Source organism: Protopterus annectens, chromosome 13.part0 (genome assembly GCF_019279795.1).
Source record: "Protopterus annectens isolate FY-2018-M chromosome 13.part0, PAN1.0, whole genome shotgun sequence".
Classification (NCBI taxonomy): Eukaryota; Metazoa; Chordata; order Ceratodontiformes; family Protopteridae; genus Protopterus; species Protopterus annectens.
The window spans coordinates 152,430,024-152,452,710 of record NC_056747.1 but is presented as its reverse complement, the minus strand read 5'-3'; the positions used below and the strand labels follow the sequence as shown (position 1 = coordinate 152,452,710).

Below are 22,687 nucleotides of genomic sequence, written 5' to 3'. Positions count from 1 at the left end.
AAAAATAGGCAGAATGGGTGGGCTTGCCATAATGGTTAAGGTCTTCACCTCACAGACAAAGGGAACAGGGTTTAATCCTGACCTCTGGTTATTGGCTAGACTTAAAATGGCCCTTTAGGATAGCTAGCCTACTATTTGACTATGAAGTTTATGCTTCTGCAACTTTTTTTTGTGGGTTTGAGGGCTAGTATAATGATTAAGGCATTTAACTTACAGACACAAACTACAGGGTTTGAATCTGACCTTTGAAAGGGAAAATTGTTATTACTTAAAATGGCACAGAAGGGCATTTAGCATAGTTCTTAGTTTTCTTAGTGGGAGTGTTGGCATAATGGTTAAAGTCTTAAACTCACAAATACAAGATACAGGATTTAATTCTGATTGCTAGTTATTGCCTACACTTGGAAGGGTGTGCAAAATGATAGCCTAATATTTACATATGAACTTAAAAGGAAAACAAAGGAAAGAAATCAAATGCCATCACAAAAGCATAAAACAGAGAAAACTATAAAGCAATTAAGATAAGAAGCGTCACTTTTAGGGACTTCCAAGATGGCCGCACATAGAGCAACAGCTTAATTCTAGCTCTCCCAACCTGAAAACAGAAATGTAGCACAGAAAAACCAGTGAACCTAGATTTCTGGGTAAATTTCAGTAACCGGCTAGTAAATGCACAGCCTGGATGCAGAAAAAAATACAGAGGACCTGAAGTAAAATCAGCTACAAAAGGCAATGGGAAAACACTAACTGGGAAAAGTACTGTAGCTGTTCAGCAAAAAGCTGTGCAAGCTGCAGACATGATTTCCAGTAAGTGTGTGTGCGAGTGCACACAGACCTGACTAAAGTAAATGAAACACTGATGAAATACAACAAAAACTCAAACAATAGAATGCTGGAAAAAACTGAAGAAGCTTTAAACAGATGCTCAGATATGGTGATAAAACTGCAAAACTCCAAGGTCGAAATGAAGAAAAGGCTGGCTGAATATGAGCCTGCACAAGAAGAGATGATTTAAAAAATCATAGAATTAGAGGACAGGAATTAGAGTTGGAAAAAAAACTGAGATTATCTGCTGTACTAGAGAAGCTACAAGGAACACACTGTTTTCATTTCATGAAAGCAGAAATAAGCAATTGGACCAGTATTCCAGAATAGGAATTGTTAATTGAAAGGGCACATCATGTATATGCTCCAAACCTGGCTATGAGAAAACAACCTAGACCTTTAATAGTAAAGATGAAAGCTTACCAGCAGAAGTGGACTCTGACAAAACTCTGGCAGAAGGACAAAGTGCTAGAAGTTGGAGACAGCAGAATGTTTGTGTTGGACTACTCATTGTTCAGCAGGCAGAAGAGGAGCACATTTATCCCATTATTTAGGGAATGTAGACAAGCAGGCGTGAAATTCAAACTGCTGTACCAAGGTATCTTCAAAATATTTTTTCCTGAAGGAACAAAATCAGTTTTTGATAAAGTACATGCTAAGGAAGAAATACAAAAGTTTGTCCAACAAAAAGTGGCTTTGAAACAGAAGGAGATTCTGCTTTTTGTCCTTCTGGTAAGAAAGACCACAGAGAGACCGTGCCAGTGAAACCTTTTCCAATGTTTCAACAGAAAATGCTTGAGAGAGGGAAAAAAGCACAAAAGTTGACTAGAAGAATCAAGAGTACGCTGGAACTGAAGCAGAGACGGGGTTTGGGAGAAGGAGATGAACAGAAATAGAATAAGAAAATCTGGAAATATTGGACTTTCGGTACTTGCGTATTATCGCAACCAGATTTTTCACGGCACTAATGTCCGCTTCTCGATCGTGACATATGCTTGTTAATATTTTGCAGAGGTCATCTACTGTGTTTTCTTTAATACTGCAGGCTGGTTTCAGGAGTGTGATCCAAGAAATGTAAAAAAAAAAAACACTGTACTTGTTTCTGTATGCACTTTACTGCCAGCGTGTTGCTTCTTGCAAGTCCGCCCACTGAACGTTCCTTTTTTTCGTGGCAGCAAATGCTGTCAAGTAACGGTAATAATTTGGGCTGTATTCTTCCTTAACTGCTGTTGTCAGATGAAAGACAGAAGATCTGAGGGTATAACTGGGATAATTTCCTTGTCAGATTTTTTCATTTAGCTTGCGTGTGTGTTTTAATGAAATTGTAGTTCACAAACCCTTGTAGCATCCTAGTTCTACACAAATACATGTGAATGTATACTGTCTGTGCCGATGTCATTGTTTTACACATACACAGCTCCGTGTACTGAGGGAAACATTTTCGGAACACCTACTTCCCTTTTTGTATATGACACTGTCAGGGTTATGGTCAGTGACTTTCAAGGGAAGCCAGAAGCCTTTGTACTGCCATCATTCTTTTCAAAATTATCTTGTGCGACGTGACTGTTAAGCTTCTCAGTGTGCTATACAGCATGCTCATGTTCTATTGCAATGCAGCGGCAGTAAGCCAAGATATAAAAGAAGCATACCTAAGCAGCGATAGTCTTTTTTCTGACATTTAATTGATAACAGTCCAGAAAAGAAGACATAGTGGTAAAGAAAACACACCAAACAACTTTTTCACAACGTTTACGAAGATATTTCAGGATCGGAGAGCAGCTACTATTGCCATGAAAAATCTGGTTGCGATAATACGTACGTACCAGACTTTCTTGTACTTTGTTAAGCTTGTAGAGGACTCTAAAAAAGCATATGCCCTACTTCAAGTCAATGTTTGGAAAATAAAATCAGTAACTTGGAAATTGACAAATGCGGGATTACAAAGCAATAACTATATTTGTGAAGCATGAGAAGCGCATTCCCATTTGGAGGATAGATATGAGTGCAGGAGGGATTTGAAATTGTTGTTGTTTGGTATATTGTGTAGTGGAGAGGGAAGAGAGTTCCACAGTTTAGCTATGGTGCAGGATAGTAGTAGATGGCCAGGGGGGGGGGGGGGGTGAGAGGGTTTGTGCACTTGGAGGAGGTTTTGGCTCTCGGATCTGAGGAAGCGGTTGGGTATCTAGGGTATTAGGGAAGTGATGAGAGAAGGACAGTCGACTTGTTTAAAGATGAGCTTGTGGGCAGTTGTTAGTTGTAGGTATTTCAGGTAGATGGGCAGTTCTAGCCATTTGAGGGTGTGTAGGGAGTGGCAGTGATGACATGAGTTTTTTTGAATTATTTGCAAATTATGAGGTAGCAGGATTTGAGTTTGGAATGCAGGCCAAGTTGGAGGTTGGTGAATAGGGGAGCGCTATACATGAGAAGGGAGAAGGAAGGTAGATGCGAGAGTTTGTCGGGTGGAGGGGCTGAGGTAATAGTTGTGTCTGTAGAGGAGAACTATTTTCTGATGGGTTTTCTTAATTGCGGAGTAAATGTGGGAGTTAGATTTTAGGTTTTCATCAATGATGATGCCTAGCAGCTTGGTAATGGGAATGATTTGTAGGGGGGGGGGTGTTATTTTGGCTTATAATGGAGAATAAGTTTCTGTCAAAATTGGAGTTTTTGATAGGAGCAAAAATCATTAGTTTTGTTAGCGTTTAAGGCTGGCTGATTGGATTGCATGCAGGATTCTGTTGTGGAGAAGGCTAGTTAGGTTTTTAGTAGCAGTTCACAGGGGCAGTAGGCTGAGCAGATGATGGTGGAGTTATCTGCATATTGGATAACTGAAGCTTTGGGGATGGAGTGGTGGAAGTTGTTTATGAATATGTTAAAGAGGATAGGACCCAGTACAGATCCCTGGGGAATGCCGGTGGGTGTTGGTAAGAAAGGAGAGCTAGCTTGATGTTTTCCATTGGACAGCCTGTTGGCAATTGGATAGGTAGCTGGAAAACCAGGCTAAGGTGGAAGGAGAGAGATGTAGGAATGAGAGCTGGGATAGGAGTAAGGAATGGGAGATGGTGTTGAATGCATTTGGGAGCTCTAGGAATAGTGAAGATACGTATTTGCCATTGTCGCATGCTAGGTTGATGGTTTCAAGAAAGCAAAGGAGGGCAGTCATGGTACTATGGCCAGGGCGACAGCCTTGTTGGGTAGGGGAGAAGAGTTTGTTTACGGTTAAGTATGGCATATGTTGTACATGGGTAGTTTTTTCTAGTATTTTAGAAAGTGGAGAAAGTAAAGCTATGGGTCTGAAACTGGTTGCGTCTATGTTTTTACTGCCTTTGTGGAGAGGGATGATGAATGCGTGGCACCAGATGGTTGAGACACAGGATTCTTGTACGGATCTATTTATAACATCAGCAGATTGTTTGAGGAAGGTAGGTGGTAGATTTTATGGGGCGTTGCAACAGGGTTTAGCTTGAGGAGAAGTCTTCTGATTGTGTTTGTGGGGATGGGTCTTGGGCTGAAAGGGTTGAAGGGAGGAGGTTGACTGGGGGGGTGAAGGGGCAGGAGGGGGGGTCAGGGAAGGAGGAGGATAATTTTGCTATGCAGTCTATAAAGAATGAGTTGAATTTTGTGGCAGTTTCTAGGCTGGTGAGTTTAGGGTCTGGGCATAGGTTGTCTTTGTTACCAGGGTGAAGAATGGAGGAAATGGAATTCCAAATTTTTTTAGGGGTGGTTGAGTGCATGGATTGGAGTTTGCTGTAGTAGCTTTTGTGATCTTTAGTTATTAGTATTTTGGCCAGGTTCCGTAACAGTTTAAATTCTAGGAGGGAGTTATTTTTTTTTTGTTTTTGGTAATGTTACCATTTTTTATCTCGTCTTTTTTTTTTGTCTGCATAATGCGTTTAGTTTCATAGGATAACCAGGGGCAGGGATTGGTTTTGATGCATTTGGTTCTAAGGGGAGCTAGCTGATTTAGATGGGTAATCAATGTTTGGTTGAAATAAGATACAGCACTGTCTAGTGGAAGGGTTTTTAGGGGTGACGAGTTTGAGCAGTTATAAAGTTTCTTATGACAGTTCTACCATAGGGGGTTACTTCTAAACTTGGAGCTACACATGTGGAAAATAGGAACATGAGCATCTATGCAACAGCTAAGATGGTAGTATTAAGTATAATATCATGAAGGAGTGGAGGAATTGTTAAGCAATCTGCATTCATCGTCAAACACAAGGAATCTGTCCATGAAAAAGCCTCTAACAGACAAGTTGGTTGACGACTGACCATTACTGGGACTGTAAGGTAAATATAAATGCTGTAATCTGACTGCGGGTTCGACAATGGATGGGGAGCAGACAGGGGCTGTATTGGTGGGCAGGTTCAGTAAAGTGGTGCTTCTAGTGGGAACTGTATCATTTATTCAAGGAAGTTTGCAATGGTGAAATCAAGAAAGTGCTGAGTATATTTATTTTTAGAGGTGTTTGTGCATCACTTGATGGGAGAGGTAGTGAAAATCCCACAGAAAGATGGCAATTTGGTTAATATATAGGAGGACTAGATATGTTTTGTGATCTGCAGGCATCATGGCTGACATTCTGTAGTTGGCCAGGATGTAATATGAGGTGTAGTTTACAGACACTAGGATACCAAGGAATTCCAGGCCACTGTCCTGGTCAACTAGTCTAGAAGTGATGGTGTTTTGGATAAAGATGGACATTCCACCATAAATTGGCATTACTGTTACCTACAGGTGCAGGCCTAAAAGAGTGTAAAGCAGAAAAGGAAGAAAAAAGAGACAGCACTGTCTCTGTACTGGAACTAGATCTCAGAGACAGCACAAATATCTACACATTGTAGAGTCGGGAAGGCATTACCCTCTATATACCATACTGGATTTTGCATTTAGTAAGCTGGTAGCCAGTGCAGACTGACATTGCCTAAAAAAGGCACTTTGTGGGTACAGAAGGTCATAGCCAATATGAGAAAGCCCTGGTAAAATAGATGCAGGCCATCCATACCAAAACAAGTAAACTACCCTCCATTTCTCTCCAGGGTTACATACACTAGGTCTCCTTGGAAAGACACCAAAAACAAAATAAACTACCTAAGTCGATAATCCTTTGCTTAGATTTTCGCATACCTTTCTCCGATGGTAGGATACTGCTACAGACCAGTTTCTTTTTAGTATTAGAAAAATACTCCGATATCGCTATCAAGTACCACTGCGTACAGTGTAATGGAGTACGTTGCTAGTCATTCACACCAACATGAGCACTGACCACGTCATATTCATACCTGTGGTGAATGGAGCTGAGTGCCTTGGTGATGTGCTGCATTCTAACATCAAAGAGGCAGCTTAATATTATCCTCGCTTTGCTCAGCCTTGTGACTGGTGCACTGTTGTGCAACAGTATGAAGTCACCTACTGCAAGTACCATACAGTGGATATAAAAAGTGTACACAACCCTGTTAAAATGCCAGGTTTTTGTGAAATAAAAAAATGAGACCTCAATAAATCATTTCAAAATTTTCCCCACCTTTAATGTTACCTATAACCTGTGCAATTCAATTGAAAAACAAACATCTGTTGGGGGAATAAATATAAAAAAAATAAAAAAGCGTACCAAAAGCGGATTTAATAAGTGTGCACACCCTTAAACTAATACTTTGTTGAAGCACTTTTTGATTTAATTATAGCATTCAGTCTTCTTGGGTACACACCTGCCATCAAATAAAGAGACTCTGATTAACCCCAAATAAAGTTCAGTTGTCCCAGTAGGATTTTCCTGATATTTACTCAATTGCCTTCAACAGCAAAAGCCATGATTCGCAGATAGCTTACAAAGCATCAAAGGGATCTCATTGTTGAAAGGTATCAGTCAGGAGAAGGGTACAAAAAAATTTTCACAGCACTGGATATACCATGGAACACAGTGAAGACAGTCATCAGAAAGTGGAGAAAATATGGGACAACAGAAACACTGCAAAGAATTGGATGTCCCTCCAAACTGATGAAAAGACAAGATGAAAACTGGTTGGGGAGGCTGCCAAGAGACCTACAGCAATACTGAAGGAGCTGCAGGAATTTCTGCCAAGTACTGGTTGTGTACTACATGTGACAACAATCTCCCATACTTCTCCATATGTCTGGGCTATGGGGTAGGGTTGCAAGACGGAGGCCTTTTCTTACACAGAAAAACATCCAGGCCCAGGTAACATTTGCAAAACAATACATCAAGCCCCCCAAAAGCATGTGGGAAAATGTGTTATGGTCTGACGAAACCAAAGTTGAACTTTTTGGCCACAATTCCAAAAGGTATGTTTGGCACAAAAACAACACTTCACATCACCAAAAGAACACCATCACCACGGTGAAGCATGTTGGTGGCAGTATCATGCTTTGGAGTTGCTTTTCTTCAGCCGGAAACTGGGGCTTTAATCAAGGTAGAGGAAATTATGAACCATTCCAAATACCAGTCACGTTTGGCCCCAAAGCTTCAGGCATCTGCTAGATGAAGATGAATACGAATTTCACCTTTCAACACGACAATAACCCCAAGCATACATCCAAATCAACAAAAGAATGGCTTCACCAAAAGAAAATTAATGTTTGGGAATGGCCCAGCCAGAATCCAGACCTAAATCCAATAGAAAATCTGTGGGGTGACCTGATGAGGGCTGTGCACAAAAGATGCCCTCACAATCTGACATATCTGGAGTGCTTTTGCAAGGAAGAGTGGGCAAATATTGCCAAGTCAAGATGCGCCATGCTGATAGACTCCTACCCAAGAAGACTGAATCCTGTAATTAAATCAAAAGGTGCTTCAACAAAGTATTAGTTGAAGGGTGTGTACACTTATGCAACCAGCTTATGTACGTTTTTTACTTTTTTATACCCCCCCCCCCCAACAGATTTGTTTGTTTTTCAATTGAATTTTACAGGTTATAGGCTTAAAGGTGGGAAAAGTTTTGAAATTATATACTGTGGTCTTATTTTTTTATATTACAAAAACCTAGCATTTTAACAGGGGTGTGTAAACTTTTTATATCCACTGCAACTATGGTAAGTGGACTGCACTTGGTGATACCATTCTGGTGACTGTTGCCCATGGTGATTGTCAAAGAAGTCTTACGTGGTAGGCGTAGGTGTTACTGCACTGCTGAGGTTTGTCTTTGGTGCATACATTTACAGTACCGGGCTTAGGAGGTCTAAAGGTTTTGTAAGTAATTTCTGGAACTTTTCAGCACAGGAAGGTTTTACATTTGTCATGTGGCATCTACATGTACTGACCACCAGTCTGACCTCCAGCCTATAATAAATATATGCCACTTCTGACACATGGACTAATTTGGCAACAGTAAAATGTCAGTAAACACGTGGAAATTAATGCATTGCATTATGGTGTCTACTAGAGGGCTGTCAAGAAATAGGGCAGAAAAAGCAGGGGCGCATGGTTTATCTAGAAACAACTGGTGGCATATGTTTTACAATGCTATAGAAATTGATGACAATTGGTCTACCCAGATGGGAGGGAGGAATAATGTGATACGCAAGGGCACACTAACACAGCAAGATACAGTAGTTGTATGATATACATAAGGGAGCAGTCAAAACAGTGCAACAGAGTACACAACAAAACAAAACAGTTAACACTGCAATCCAGTACAATATAGCATAAGACTGTACAATATGATACAGCACAACACAGTACAGCACAGTATCATAAGAACCTATGGAAAAGCAGGCACATATGCTACTGCACAACAAACCAACAAATGCACAATATAGTAGTAGCATAAGAGTGCATGAGCACTGGCCAAGACTACTGCAATGTGATCATCAGTGCTGTCACAGATTAACAAAGCATGCCTAACCAGCAGGACAGAAGCCACAGCACAAAAAGCCAACATATGTTCAATGTAGTAGTAGTAGTGGTAGTATAAGTGTGCCTGAGAAGCGGACATGGCTATTACAATGCAGTTACAAATTAACAAAGTACACCCACCTGATCGGCAGATGCCACAGTACAATATTTCAGAAACTGTAGATACAACTAACTCCAAGACTTCACAATGTGATTAATACAACAGGCAAAATGTCACAAGACTTCATCACACAATACAGTAGCCAAAAATATTACAAGAGATGTTAAGTACAACAGGCAAAATGTTATATGAGACATCAGATACAGCAGGGCAAGGGTGCCATGTAACATTATAGTGTCAAAAGCAGGATTAAATGACACTTTTAAATACAGTGCAGAAAAACTGAAGTAATGCAGCAAGACATGCACGGTACAATTATATTGCAGCAGGGCAGTAAACAAGTAGCCACAAGCTGTTTTTCCATGCTGTACAGTTCTCAATCAGCAATGCTAACTCCAATGCCACTAGCTGGTAGATGATGTCAAACTGCTGTCACACAACCAAGCATGATTAGATGAAGACACGCACCAGAGTGTACTAAGTCCAGAGAATACATCAGTCACCAAGACAACTAATTAAAAATGCTGTATGCATCACTGTACTGTGCTGTATATTCCACAAACTCACTGAACTAAGCATAGCAATTTCCAGATGATAGACAGTCACAACCCCACCCCCCCCTCCGCCCAAAGTCAAATCCAGTGGCAGAGTTAAAGGAAAGTTTATCACCATATTGCAGTCCACAAAAATAAATGTGAACAGTCTTATCATGCCTGTTTTAAAACTTACTCAGCATGCATATAAACTTAAAAAGCACCTGCTAACAAAGACTACAGCTAGTGATGCAACTAATAAGATCCTTGTCTCTAGACACCATGAAGAAACTGCAGAAGTATTAATCCTGAGCACATGCATATTTTGAAGAATTCACTGTATTATAAAATGCAACATATGCTTTAACTATGTGACAAAATTCTGTGCCCTAATCATTATTTCAGCTTTGGAACCCCCCCCCCTTCTCCTTTTCGTCTTCTTTCGCTACCTGCACTCTCTCACTCGGTTAAACGTATCACTTACCATTTGGATCAATAACATTTAATGAATACAAAGAAAATAAAAAAAGTCTCTCTCTATCTTTCTTGTCTACCTGTAATCTCTCGCTCAAACTAAAACCTTTACTTCAATAAAATCAAATACATACAAAGAAACAGGAAGAAAAGAAGGAAAATAATACAGAAAGTGAATGAAAGGAGAACAATAAAAAGGTGGGGTAAACTGTGTGCATTACAGTACTGTTTATGTTTAATTATTTTGCTGCCCTACAACCACCGGTACCTTGTTTCCCCAGAACTACCTATCATAAACCATTTTTGCATGCTTACACACAAAATTAGCAGCCTAATATTTCCACTCGGTTGTATTTATGCATATCAATATATATAAATACTTCAATATTGTTAAGAAGCTTAAGAGGCTTTAAAATATGCCAGGTTCAACCGTGCGGAATTGTACCCTCTTGTCAACTGTGCACCAAGAACCTCACTGAGTAGCACAGATTATAGTTTCTTCTTAATCACTCATAACTAAAAAATTTAATTTTTTAAACTCATTATTATGTCAAATTTTGTAAGTCAAACCTACTGTTACAAGTGAAACTCTGTGGTGAAAATGGATGAAGTGATGGATACCACTAACTGTAGCAGCTGGGCATTGGAGGAACCAGGCAGAAAAAGATGGGAGTAAAGCTGTTGATGTCAGCACGTTCATTCTGACAGGGAGGGAAGGTTTGCCCACTGCAAATCTGACATCTACTAAACAGAGAGATGTACAGTGGGTAAGCGGTAGCGTCTGAGGACATGCTTGACTCTGCCAAGCCGTGCCTGCACATCAACTGCCAGACAGCATGGTTAAGTTAACTACAAAAAATCCTGATGATTGCCACCATGATTGTCTCTCAGCCTACAGTAAATGAATGGGCCAATTGTTTGTGGAGGACTGATGGGACAGCACAGAGTGGAGAATAAAAAAAAGTATATAAAAAAGCATTGTTTTAAAGTGAAAATGATGTATGGCATTTACTTGCTCTAAATTGAGTGTAATGAACCAAAACATTGTTTAACTTCCATGTGCCCAAAGTGAGGCGGACATGATCATTTTAATTGTCATATTGTTAAAAATAATTAAACACATATTTGCTTTTGTCTGGGTCATGGCTGAAAAAGGATAATGCATCAGTTGGCACATACAAGCAATATGGGTAGAAGATTTAGCACTTTCCAACTGAAGATGAGCTCGCCAAACACATGGAATGAAGTGGTTATTTCTGAAACAAACTTAACTACAGGAGGCTTTGACTGAGGTGTGTCCTTCATTTCTTTGACTTTCTAATGGTGCTCTGACACAGACCTGGGGCTAGATATGAGGACCTCCACCCAAACCACAAGTATCTATTTTACTGAATGTGGAACTTTTCTCTCGGGGCCTTCGGTGAAAAGGAATACTACTGCAGAGTTGGACATTCCTGGGCAAAAAAAGCAAATAAATACACAAGTAAGACAGGTCATGCTGAATTTCTGGAAATTATGTAAACTCTTCACATCAAACTAATCTCACAGGCAGTACCAACAGTATGGGTGCAGGTCTTGAGTAATTATTTAGCAAAGATGTGAACACTTACGAAGCTATCACACAAAGGAACCCTTCCATGAAGTAAATGAGGAGACCATTTGAACTGTGTTATAAGCAGAAAATCAAGTGGCACGTCAGGGGCTTGTAATATTTTTAAAGCAAACACCAAAAGGGGAGAGCTTGATTCTCAGTGTAAGAGCTTTTGGAAAAAAAGAATGGAATGGAACATAAAAGGAAAACCCAACAGAGAGTCTCCCAATAGCCCATCAGATCAACTAAGCCTATGAATTTATACTGACTGCATCTAAAATTGGGAGTTATGCTCATCAATCAGGCTTTTGGGGAAAAACAGTAACAAAACCCTTGCTGGAAAGTTTGAGCTGGGAAAATGCGAAAATACGAACATTCAGAAGGCCAAGTTCTGCAAAACTGAAGTGCTGAAGAATACCTGACTCCTTCAGACATGGTCCAAGCAGTGTTGAAGTTGTAAGAAAATAACTTCTGTCACAATGATACATATGTTTGAAATAGAGACCATTTCTGAAGCAAGTTCTAGACACAACCATGCCTCTAGTACAGTAGTCCTTAAAAGTAAGACTTTCTATAGAACAGGGAGGCACCTAATAGCAAAACACAACACAGTTAATCTTTTTGAAAAGGGTTTGCTTAGCAACTGTCATCCCCCCTCTGAAGTGGGGGAAAAGTTGTCCATTTTATCAGAAACAAAACACTCGTTTCAGCCTTAATTTACACTGCTGGGTGCAAATCTGGGCCACGAAGGACTTTCTCACTCCAGTTTCTGCCACTGGAAAATAAACAGAATGGACCACTTTAACTGAAATTCTAATACTACTTTCAGGAACAAATGCGAGTCATCTGATGAGGCACCAAAGCCTTGAAATACCAAGATCCTTTGTAAATACATCCAATAAGAAAAATGGTTCGTATGGAAAAATGCCAGTGCTTCTTCCAAATGAGGACGCTTGAATGGGAAATGTACACACACGAAGAATTCAGGAGAAGTATGAGATACAGTGGATATAACAAGTGTACACACCCCTGTTAAAATGGCAGGTTTTTGTGATATAAAAAAATGAGACCACAGTAAATTATTTCAAAACTTTTCTCACCTTCAATATGATCTACAACCGGTACAATTCAATTGAAAAACAAATCTGTTAGGGGAAAAAAAAAAAAGTACAATAAGCCTGTTACATAAGTGTGCACACCCTTTAACTAATACTTTGCTGAAGCACCTTTTGATTAAATTACAGCATTCAGTCTTCTTGGGTACACACCTGCCATCATTTAAAGAGACTCTGATTAACTCCAAATAAAGTTTAGCTGTCCTAGGAGGATTTTCCGGACATTTACTCAGTTGCCTGCTACAGCAAAAGACATGTTTTACAGACAGCTTACAAAGCATCAAAGGGATCTCATTGTTGAAAGGTATCAGTCAGGAGAAGGGTCCAAAAAAATTTTTCCACAGCATTGGATATACCATGGAACACAGTGAAGAAGTCATCAAAAAGTGGAGAAAATATGGGACAACAGTGACGTTACAAAGAATTGGAACTCCCTCCAAAATTGATGAAAACTTGCAAACTAGTGAAGGAAATAAACTGCAAAATATGAAAAAAAGTCCACAAGCGGCAGGATAAATCCAACAAGTTACCAGGTTTTATTCCAAGACAAAAAGACAATAAAAGTTAGCGCTTTCGTCTTGCTTCAGTGAGCAAGACTAATGAGAATAACAAAGCTAGCCATGCTTAAATGAATAAAATAATCACGACTACCTTAATTAAATTGATTAAAAACTTAAAGGTGGAGTTCATCACAAAAAGAAGTTACATACTCATTTAAATAAAGTTCATTGCTCTAATAAAATACAATTGATTACAGAGATGCAAAGTTCATCAAGACCAGTGGGAAAATGTGCAAAATTAGCAAATAAATACTAGTAAAATACCTTGAAATAGTAAAAACCATGAAATAGTATAAAATAGCATAAATTAATATGAATAGTGAATAACCTGAAATGTGTGTTAAAAATATTTTAAAACTAGCTAAAAACTCATTAAAAAACAATATTTACAAGGATTTTAAAGTATTTTATTGTATTAGAACTTATATTGAATATTAATTTATACTATTTTATACTATTTCGTCTGAAGAAGTCTTGCTCACTGAAGCAAGATGAAAGCGCTAACTTTTATTGTCTTTTTGTCTTGGAATAAAACCTGATAACTTGTTGGATTTATCCTGCCGCTTGTGGACTTTTTTCGTATTGATGAAAACTGGTAAGGGAGGCTGCCAAGAGACCTACAGCAACACTGGAGTAGCTGCAGGAATTTCTGCCAAGTACTGGTTGTGTACTACATATGACAACAATCTCCCGTATTCTCCATATGTCTGGACTATGGGGTAGGGTTGCAAGATGGAAGCCTTTTCTTACACAGTAAAACATCCAGGCCTGGCTAAAATTTGCAAAACAATACATCAAGTCTCCCAAAAGCATGTGGGAAAATGTGTTATAGTCTGATGAGACCAAGGTTGAACTTTTTGGACATAATTCCAAAAGGTATGTTTGGCGCAAAAGGAACACTTCACATCAAAAAAGAACATCATCACCACAGTGAAGTATGGTGGTGGCAGTATCATGCTTTGGGGTTGCTTTTCTTCAGCTGGAACTGGGGCTTTAGTCAAGGTGGAGGGAATTATGAGCAGTTCCAAATACCAGTCACTTTTGGCCCAAAACCTTCAGGCATCTGCTAGATAGCTGACAATGAAGAGGAATTTCACCTTTCAACACAACAATGACCCCAAACATACATCCAAATCAACAAAAAAATTACAGTTTTGGAATGGCCCAACAAGAGCCCACACCTAAATCCAATAAAAAATCTGTGGGGTGATATGAAGAGGGCTGTGCACAAGAGATGCCCTTGCAATTTGACAGATTTGGAGCACTTTTGCAAGAAAGAGTGGGCAAATATTGCCAAGTCAAGATGTGCAATGCTGACAGACTCCTACCCAAGAAGATTGAATGCTGTAAATAAATCAAAAAGTGCTTCAACAAAGTATTAGTTTAAAGGTGTGCACACTTATGCAACCAGCTTACTGTAAGGTTTTTATTTTTAATATTTTTTCCCCTAACAGATGTTTTTCAATCGAATTGTGCAGGTTATAGGTCATATTAAAGGTGGGAAAAGTTTTGAAATGATTTAGTGTGGTCTCATTTTTTTATTTCTCAAAAATCTGAAATTTTAACAGGGGTGTGTACACTTATTATATCCACTGTACATAAACCTTTAAACTGTTTGACCTACCAATCTTGGATACAAATCCTACCCACATAACCAAGGTACAGACTGAACAGTTGACAGAAATCTGATCAATTACTAGCTGACTGAATGAGGCAGCGAAAGATATTGTCATCCAAAGGCAGAACCTCTTCTATTTAACAGAACAAGTCTGAAGACTGAAAGGTTTTATAGCAGCTTCACTCAATTATGAAGATCACAGAGAAAGGTCTTGAGAGAGCTAAGAATCTTAACCAGGAGATACACCCTCAGATGCCCTTGGTTGTCACTTTCTTGGCTATCAATGGTAAAGATTCCTGTACCAACATGAACCTGACAGTCTGAAACCATAGCATTTCTCACTACCAAGCAACAAAGGACAACCCCTGGTCTTTCACTTCCTTCTCGGATATCCATTTTATCCTAATCAGGATAATGCAGGATCTAGAGTGTCTTTTCTCACAAGCAAAGTAGTAACAATAGAAAGGATACTAGTCTACAGCTCACACACACAAATGTATAGGCAATTCAGTAGACTGTCGAGTCAACTAAAAGCATGACTTTGGGAGGTAGTAGAAAAAACAGGCACATCCAGAGAAAACCAACACAAACACAGGAAGGTTGTGCAGACTCTTCAAGAGAGGAACCCAAAATACGAACCAAACCAGAAAACCAAAAGCTGTGAGGCAATGACACTATTAACTGCATTACTTTGCAATTCAACTTTAGTCTTTCTTCCCTGAATTTTGCAGTTAGGAAAAGAATTAGGAGGAATAGTGGAATGTACTGGAATCTCACCATCTACAACAGGAATAAACCTACTTGTCTGCTCCTATTTGCCCTTTTCAGCTGACAGAGCAAGGGGAAGGTGGCATTCCTTCATATGGGAAAAGAGATCAATTGTTGGGAGTACCCCACTTCAGGATGCCATTATTAAGTCTCCTGCACCCGTAGCTACAAGAAATGACAGAAAGAGTGGCTCTGGGCGTCTATCAAAATGTATACATTTTCTAGTATGTGTGAACAGCTGTAAAGCCTCTGTTAATTAACTACTGTAATTGTATAAGCATATGTCCTCTTATTGAATTAGATGCCCCATGATAAACTGGTTGGTGGAGTACTTTGAAAAGGACTTTGGCCTTAGCACCTCCTTTAGAGCCTTAGGTATGAGATCAATGTCTGCAGCTCCTGCTCACTTATGTGGAATATCCGATCCTGAGAATTTACTTCCCTGGACCACAGAGAAGTAAAACTAGGCTTCTCATCCTAACTAGCACTTGCTGTTAGACTCTGTGATGGGCTCTGCTGAATAAAGAGAAGAGACACAATGAAACTGATGAGAGTCATTCATTACTCCAACTCATGGCAAAGAGTCTGCTGCCAGATCATCATCCGTGAGTGTACACAGTGAATCTGTAGCCACTGACCTGCCAGTCTACTATAAAACCTGCATTCACAGGTATATAAAAGACACTGTGGAGGTCACAGCCACCATTAATTTCAGAAAGCACAGGAGATGCATTGCCTGGACTGTCACTGCATCCTCATCTAGGCTGCCACGGTCACAGGATTATAAGCTCCTGGGTACTCTCCTTTAACTTCAACTTTACTAAGACTAGTGCTGAGCATTATGCAAAAGATTTGTTCCTAGAACACTGATGATGCACATCCTTTCTGAAAGAGAGGGATGGCTCAGCACTGTCAAGCCACTGCATGCACCATCTTCCTCAGAGTACCCAATTATTTGTAACAAAGAAGGGCAGAAAGAAAAAAAATGCACAAGTCACCCTGATGACTTCCTTAATTGCTAAGCATTTTAGATCAGTCTTCAGAACACCAGCTGTTTTTTTTTTTTTTTTTGCTTTTCTGCTCTTTATACTTAGAAGTCTCTTTTCTCCAAAATGGTTTAACATGTTTTCAGGGAATGTTACTAGAGTACTCATCTATTTAAAAAAAACAAAAAAAAAACTAGCAGCCGCATCGTGAATTTTAATTAAATGTAATTTTTATGCCTCAAAATACACAAAAAAGAAAAGATCAGTTTTAAACGCAAATTTATACACTGCTTTTAGGGATAAAAATCTTACTAACATTATATAATTATGTTTTGGATAGCCTGTGTTTATTTTAATCTGAAGATAGCTGAAAAGCACCACTTCACAGAATTACTACTCCGTTCTAACACCAGATACCACGGATAACCATTAAATATTACCCCAAGTCACTTAGAAATTAGAAACACCCAAATAACCTAAAGATCTGGGAACAAATTTTTAACATTATATTAGCGTAAGCTAGTGAAATCAGGATATCCCATTATTATTCTATTTTAGACCATAAAGTAAACTTTTAGAAGAACCTTAAAAATTGCATGGAAATATATTTAGACTGGAACTGTGTGGATATGTTACTCAAATGGTGAAAGCATTTATGTAAATATTGTATATTTTGTATTTCAATGTTGTTAGAAAGTGTGTAGAAATTATTTTTGTTTTTTCTCTTTTTCTGTTTAAGTGTGCAAGAAGAAGTTAAAAATAAAAGATTTATTATTGAAAAAAAAAAGAAATTAGAAACACCCTTTTTATAGTATTTCCTAAATAATAAGTATAAAACTCTTAAGCATGAATGAATGAGTGTAATGGTCAGTGAGTTTTATTTATTATTTTATTTTACATTTGTTAACCGGGGGTGTCTGACTGAGCCGAAAAGGCCCTTTTTCAGGCTACGCTACGAGGGAAGTGCAGGGCAGAAGGCACAATTGTGGATGTTTTCCAAAATCAGGGACAGTTAAGAGGCATGGGGGGTGTCCAATGTGGGGGGACTGCCATACCTGTCAATGGCCATGATCAAGACTTCTGGACAAGGCTAGGAGGATCAGTAGACGACACCAAGGAATTAAGTATTACTCCAAGTCAGTTAAAAATGTAATATAGAGGTAGGTCTATCTTCACAATCCAATCTGTATAAAAGAAAAAAAATTAAATCCAATTTCTGGTATTGTTGACAGACTGGGGAAATAAGTGGATATTTATTCTGTCAACTCAAGGGACAAGGTAAGAGGTACATTGGTGTATGCACACATGTGAGTTTTTGAAAGTGTGCATGGGTGTGGAAGAGTGAATGACAGTGCGCGCATTTGCCAATGTGATGCATGGACCACTAGAGGTGCTCACCACAAGAAAGTGATAATGAGAGTTAGAGGTAAGTACTGCTGATTCAGAGACATGCAAACTAAATAATAATGAAGTGTTTCATAGGTTCATAGTTAAGTACTATGCTACGCTGCCCTTGTAGGCCATTTTTAGCCTAGCCAATTTTCCCTCAAAGGTCAGAATCAAATCCTATATCTTGTGACTGTGAGGTAAACAAGCTCAACTATTATGCCACCCCCCACTTTCCTCAACTTATCTGTGAAACGCATTTTTTTTTTGTGATCACAGAAACAGCCCATTTTGGCTGCAGGTGTTAACAGCCATGGTATGGTTCTTTCTGGATTCCAAGGCACATCTCTTTTCTCTATGAGATTTCACTATGAAACTTTCGGGAAATAAAGGGGTGATAACTATAAAATCAGACAAGACTTCTATTCTGCCCTTAGGAGTTTAAGTGTTGTGCCCTACACTATATTTGATCACATACATCAATTGCTCTAACATTTCACATGTTTGCTATGGGATGTTGTAAATGGGAAAAAAACATTTTACAAAATACAAGATTTTTAATTCTGATGCAATGGCAATGGAGAAGTACACAAGGCCGTCTTCAATCTGCATACTAAGAGGAAATTCTGTACATCAACAATAATGGAAAGAGTATAATGCAAAATGTCACCATGTGGTAGTAAACATGTATGTACCAAAGCACCTGATGCCTGTCTATGAAAGGCTATATATATCTCAGTTGCTCATTCAGGTTTCATAATCAAACTTGATGGCAGAAACAGGTTGATAAATTGCAAAATGCACGTAAGGGTATACTACACTTAGGAATTTCAGAGCAGTTCCGGATAATTTGAGACAACCACCTCAACTGAATGAGAGCACGGCATTGTAGTCGTGTCATTTTACAAGTGGAAATATTTTTTTCTGGTAAAATATGTATAATTTTTTATTTGTGGTTTAAGAAATCAGTTTGTGTATATTCTAGACATTAATTTTACAGAAACCTTCCTGTAGAGGACAAAAGCCTCCAGATGGAAATGAAAACGTCATACTGACAACAAAGGCCCTCTGAAATGATGGATTTGCTAGTCTGTATATAAAAGGGTCCAATATGTCAACTCATAGGTCAGTCAAAACAGCAAATTCAGGAACTAGGAACTTCTAATAAGAAAGCAGAGTGCAAACAATGTGTCACTTCTCAGAGGATGCACCAGGTTGGAGTGCAAAGTTATCACATAAATATAACAGCCATGATGCTCTTTAGCAAATACTGTCATTCTCCCTCCCCAAACAAACAATATCAATAATCATTTATAAGTAAACCTATAGCACCACTTTTTTATACATCACCTGTCCTCAAAAATTATACCATTTGTATACATCCAGCATCTCACTGAAAATGAAAAACGTAACAGCCACAGCAACAGATCTCAACTTATGTCAGACATCCACTCACCCCCAAAAAGCCTTATTTTATTCACTGTAGACTCTGTACATTCAAGAACAGCATGCCTCCCCAACCCTGCTTCAAAAAGGAATCCATTCTTCTCTTTGTATCCTCTGATGCCTGATTGTGAGGAAAAGTAAAAGTAACAATGAACACAGTAATTTATTTCAACTGGTTGCATGTCTACATGCACCTTCATCCTAAAACCATCAATGAAGATTTTGCATGAATTTCATAACTGTTCTGTTTTCATAAACCACTCTTCTACAAACATACATATATGTGCACCCCAAAATAAGATAATCATCCACTTTTGATGCACATTTCTAATGCGTGTTTGTGAAGAAAGTGAAAAGTACAGTGGCCTCAATAATCAGTTTTAACAAACACTGCACTTAAGCTAGCAATCTCATATAATCATCTTGCCCTTTCACGCATCCCCAGTCTTCCTTCCAAAGATAACCACCTTTTTTAATTTCTCCAGATCTTTTGGGTTTCTAATACCATGACAGGAATGGACCCCATTCTTAAGTCAAAGTACAATTAAAGTTCATGAAATTAGTATTGTTTCACACAATGATGTCAGCCAAAAGTGCTATTCGCAGCACACGCAATATGCCCAGTAATGACTCCTTCTGCAATTCGTATGCAGTTACATATATTGGTAGCATATCTAAATAAGATTGTAGACTCTTTTTATAAGACCTGTTGTTATTACTACTATTGGAAATATTTAGGTATCTTTCTTTCAAATTGTCTCATTTCTGCTTGCAAATCCTGATATTTTATGACTTTGTCTTTCTCTGTACGTAGGACACTGTAGTCACAGTGTGTGGCGATTTCAATGATCAATGCTACTTTTACCTTCTTTTCTTGGACCACTATAGCCGGTTTTCTAGAATCTATCTTTTGAACTGTTGGTAATAGATGATCCCATCTGCTGTACATCTCATCATTTTCTATGATGCTTTGTGGCTCATGTTTTCAGTGACTTTCAGCCATTTCAGTACCATAATGTTTGCACACTCCCCAGTGCAGCAGTCTCACAACATTATTATGCCTTTCAGTATACAGTCCTTCTGCCATTAGTATGTTGCACCCAGCAACAAGTTGTGCAACTGTTTCCAATTCTGTTTTGCAAAACCTACATTTGTCTGTTTCTCTCACACGTTCAATGGACTTTGTAAACCAACGGGTACGTAGCCCACTATCTTGTGCCGCCAATATTAACCTTTTATCTCTTGGTTTGAATTTGCCTCTCCTTAACCATTCCTGCGTTCGTTCTTGATCAACATGAGGTTCTTCCAGAAGGTTTTCTATACCTGCAACTATATTTATGCATTTTCCACATTTCTTGCCTTCTCATCTGGTCCTTCACCTTATGCTCTTGCTCTTTCTTGTGTTTTTGGCACATTCAGATGCTGCCTGTTTTTTTTCTACTTCTGGTTTGATTTCCATTTCTGCCCAACACAGATATACTTCTGATAGATAAAGCAGAGAAGTCATCTTAGATTTATTCTCCTCATGTTTCAAAGCTTTCACTACTTTTATAGGTTCATAGGTTGGTACTAGGCTATTGGCCCTAGGACCTATGCAAGCCTAGCCATAACAATTCCCTGGATATTTCTTCCCACAATATTTACTTCTCTGGACCCCTGTCTAGCAGGGCAACTGACATGATCCCTGGGGTGAATTTCCTATCTCCCATCCAAGCATCACAGAAAATGATTAAGTTTACATCACATGGGATCACCCATTACCAGCCATCCAAAAGTTAGATGCTAGAAATCGGGATATAGTGGTCCAAGAAAAGAAGACAAAAGTAGCACTGATCATTGAAATCGCCACACCCAGTGACTACAGTGTCTTGCATACAGAGAGAGAGAGACAGAATCATAAAATAGGTTGGTACTAGGCTATCGGCCCTAGGGCCTATGCAAGCCTAGCCATAAGAATTCCCCTGGATATTTCTTCCCACAATATTTACTTCTCTGGGCCCCTGTATAGCAGGGCGACTGACATGATCCCCGGGGTGAATTTCCTATCTCCCATCCAAATCATCAAGGTTCCTTTTGAAGAGGGCAACAGACACAGTCTATTCCAGAGTATGGGGAGTCTCTGGGTCAGGAACCTATCCCTCCAGCATGTTTTGTTCATTGTAATGACAAGGTTTAGATCCCTGGAGCATGTGGCTCTGAGGGATTGGGATTTCTTTAAGTGAAGCATGTCCAACAGCTCAGGGTTTGACATGGCCTTGTATGTTAAGCAGAGATCGCCTCCGAGTAGACGATATGCCACAGAGTATAGCTGGAGTTTTTTTAGACTGTCAGCATATGGCATCTGCTTTGGGCTTGTGATTCTTTTAGTGAGGTATTTCTGTGGCCTTTCCAGCTGTTGCAGATGTCTTGTGAGGTACATACCAAACGGGGCATTATACTCTCTAATGGGTCTAATGAGGAATGAGTACAGTGGGACAATGACCTCCTTTTTTCTGGATGAAAAGCCCTTCATGATTAGGTGTACCACATAGAAGGATTTCCTGACTGTTGTGGCTATGTGGTTATCGAAAGTGAGGGTCTTGTGAGGTCAGCAGATATGTGTAGAGTCTCACAATTGCAGATCTCTATTTGTAATCAATTTCAAGGAGGCCCATCCCTCCTTCAGAATGGGGAATATATAATCTGGTATGCACTGATATTTTAATAATACTTTGGTGAGCATGAAGCATCCTTCTTGTTTTCCTATCTAATCTGTCCAACACATTTTGGGGCCAAGTCAATCATTCCAAAGCTGTAAGTTGGGACAGGAAGGGGAAACTGTTTTATAGCTTGGATTTTCTTCCTAGATGTAAATGCTGTTTTCAGAATTATTTAATTAATTTATTTATTTATTGCATTTGTTTACCGGGATAAGTTCACTGGGCCTAAAAGAGCCCATTTCCAGTGGAGGCTCAGGGAGAAAAGCTCCAAAGAGATACAGAAAGAATATAGATATTAATTAGTACAGAAGCAGAAACAGTGTTACAGATAGTAAATATAGTAACATACAGAATATATACATAAAAGCAGGAATCTAGTTTGTTTGATTACAGCAATATATACAGAAAATATACATTAAAGCAGAATTCAATGAATTCAATCAGATTGGTATAAACAGAGATCAGTATTATTGTACCAGTATCAAGTGAAGACAAAAATAAATACGGAGAAAATATCATCATTTCCTAGTAGCAAAAGACATAGGAGTTTAGCAATCATATAAGGAGAGTGAAGAGGTTTAGGTTACAGAGCAGGAACATAGCCAGGAAGAGTTTAGATGATTTTTCAGCATTTGTTTGAAGGTGGTGGTGCTGACTGTGTTTCTTATAGAAGGCGGAAGTGAGTTCCATAGTCTGGCGATGGTGAAGGCATAGA

The 22,687-nt window shown here is 39.0% G+C and overlaps 1 protein-coding gene across 2 annotated transcripts in view; it reads right to left on the bottom strand.

Annotated features, from left to right (window-relative positions):
- The window catches only part of SIN3B (SIN3 transcription regulator family member B), a 1,843,877-nt gene that overhangs the window by 987,506 nt on the left and 833,684 nt on the right, over window positions 1-22,687 (bottom strand). The window lies entirely within an intron of this gene.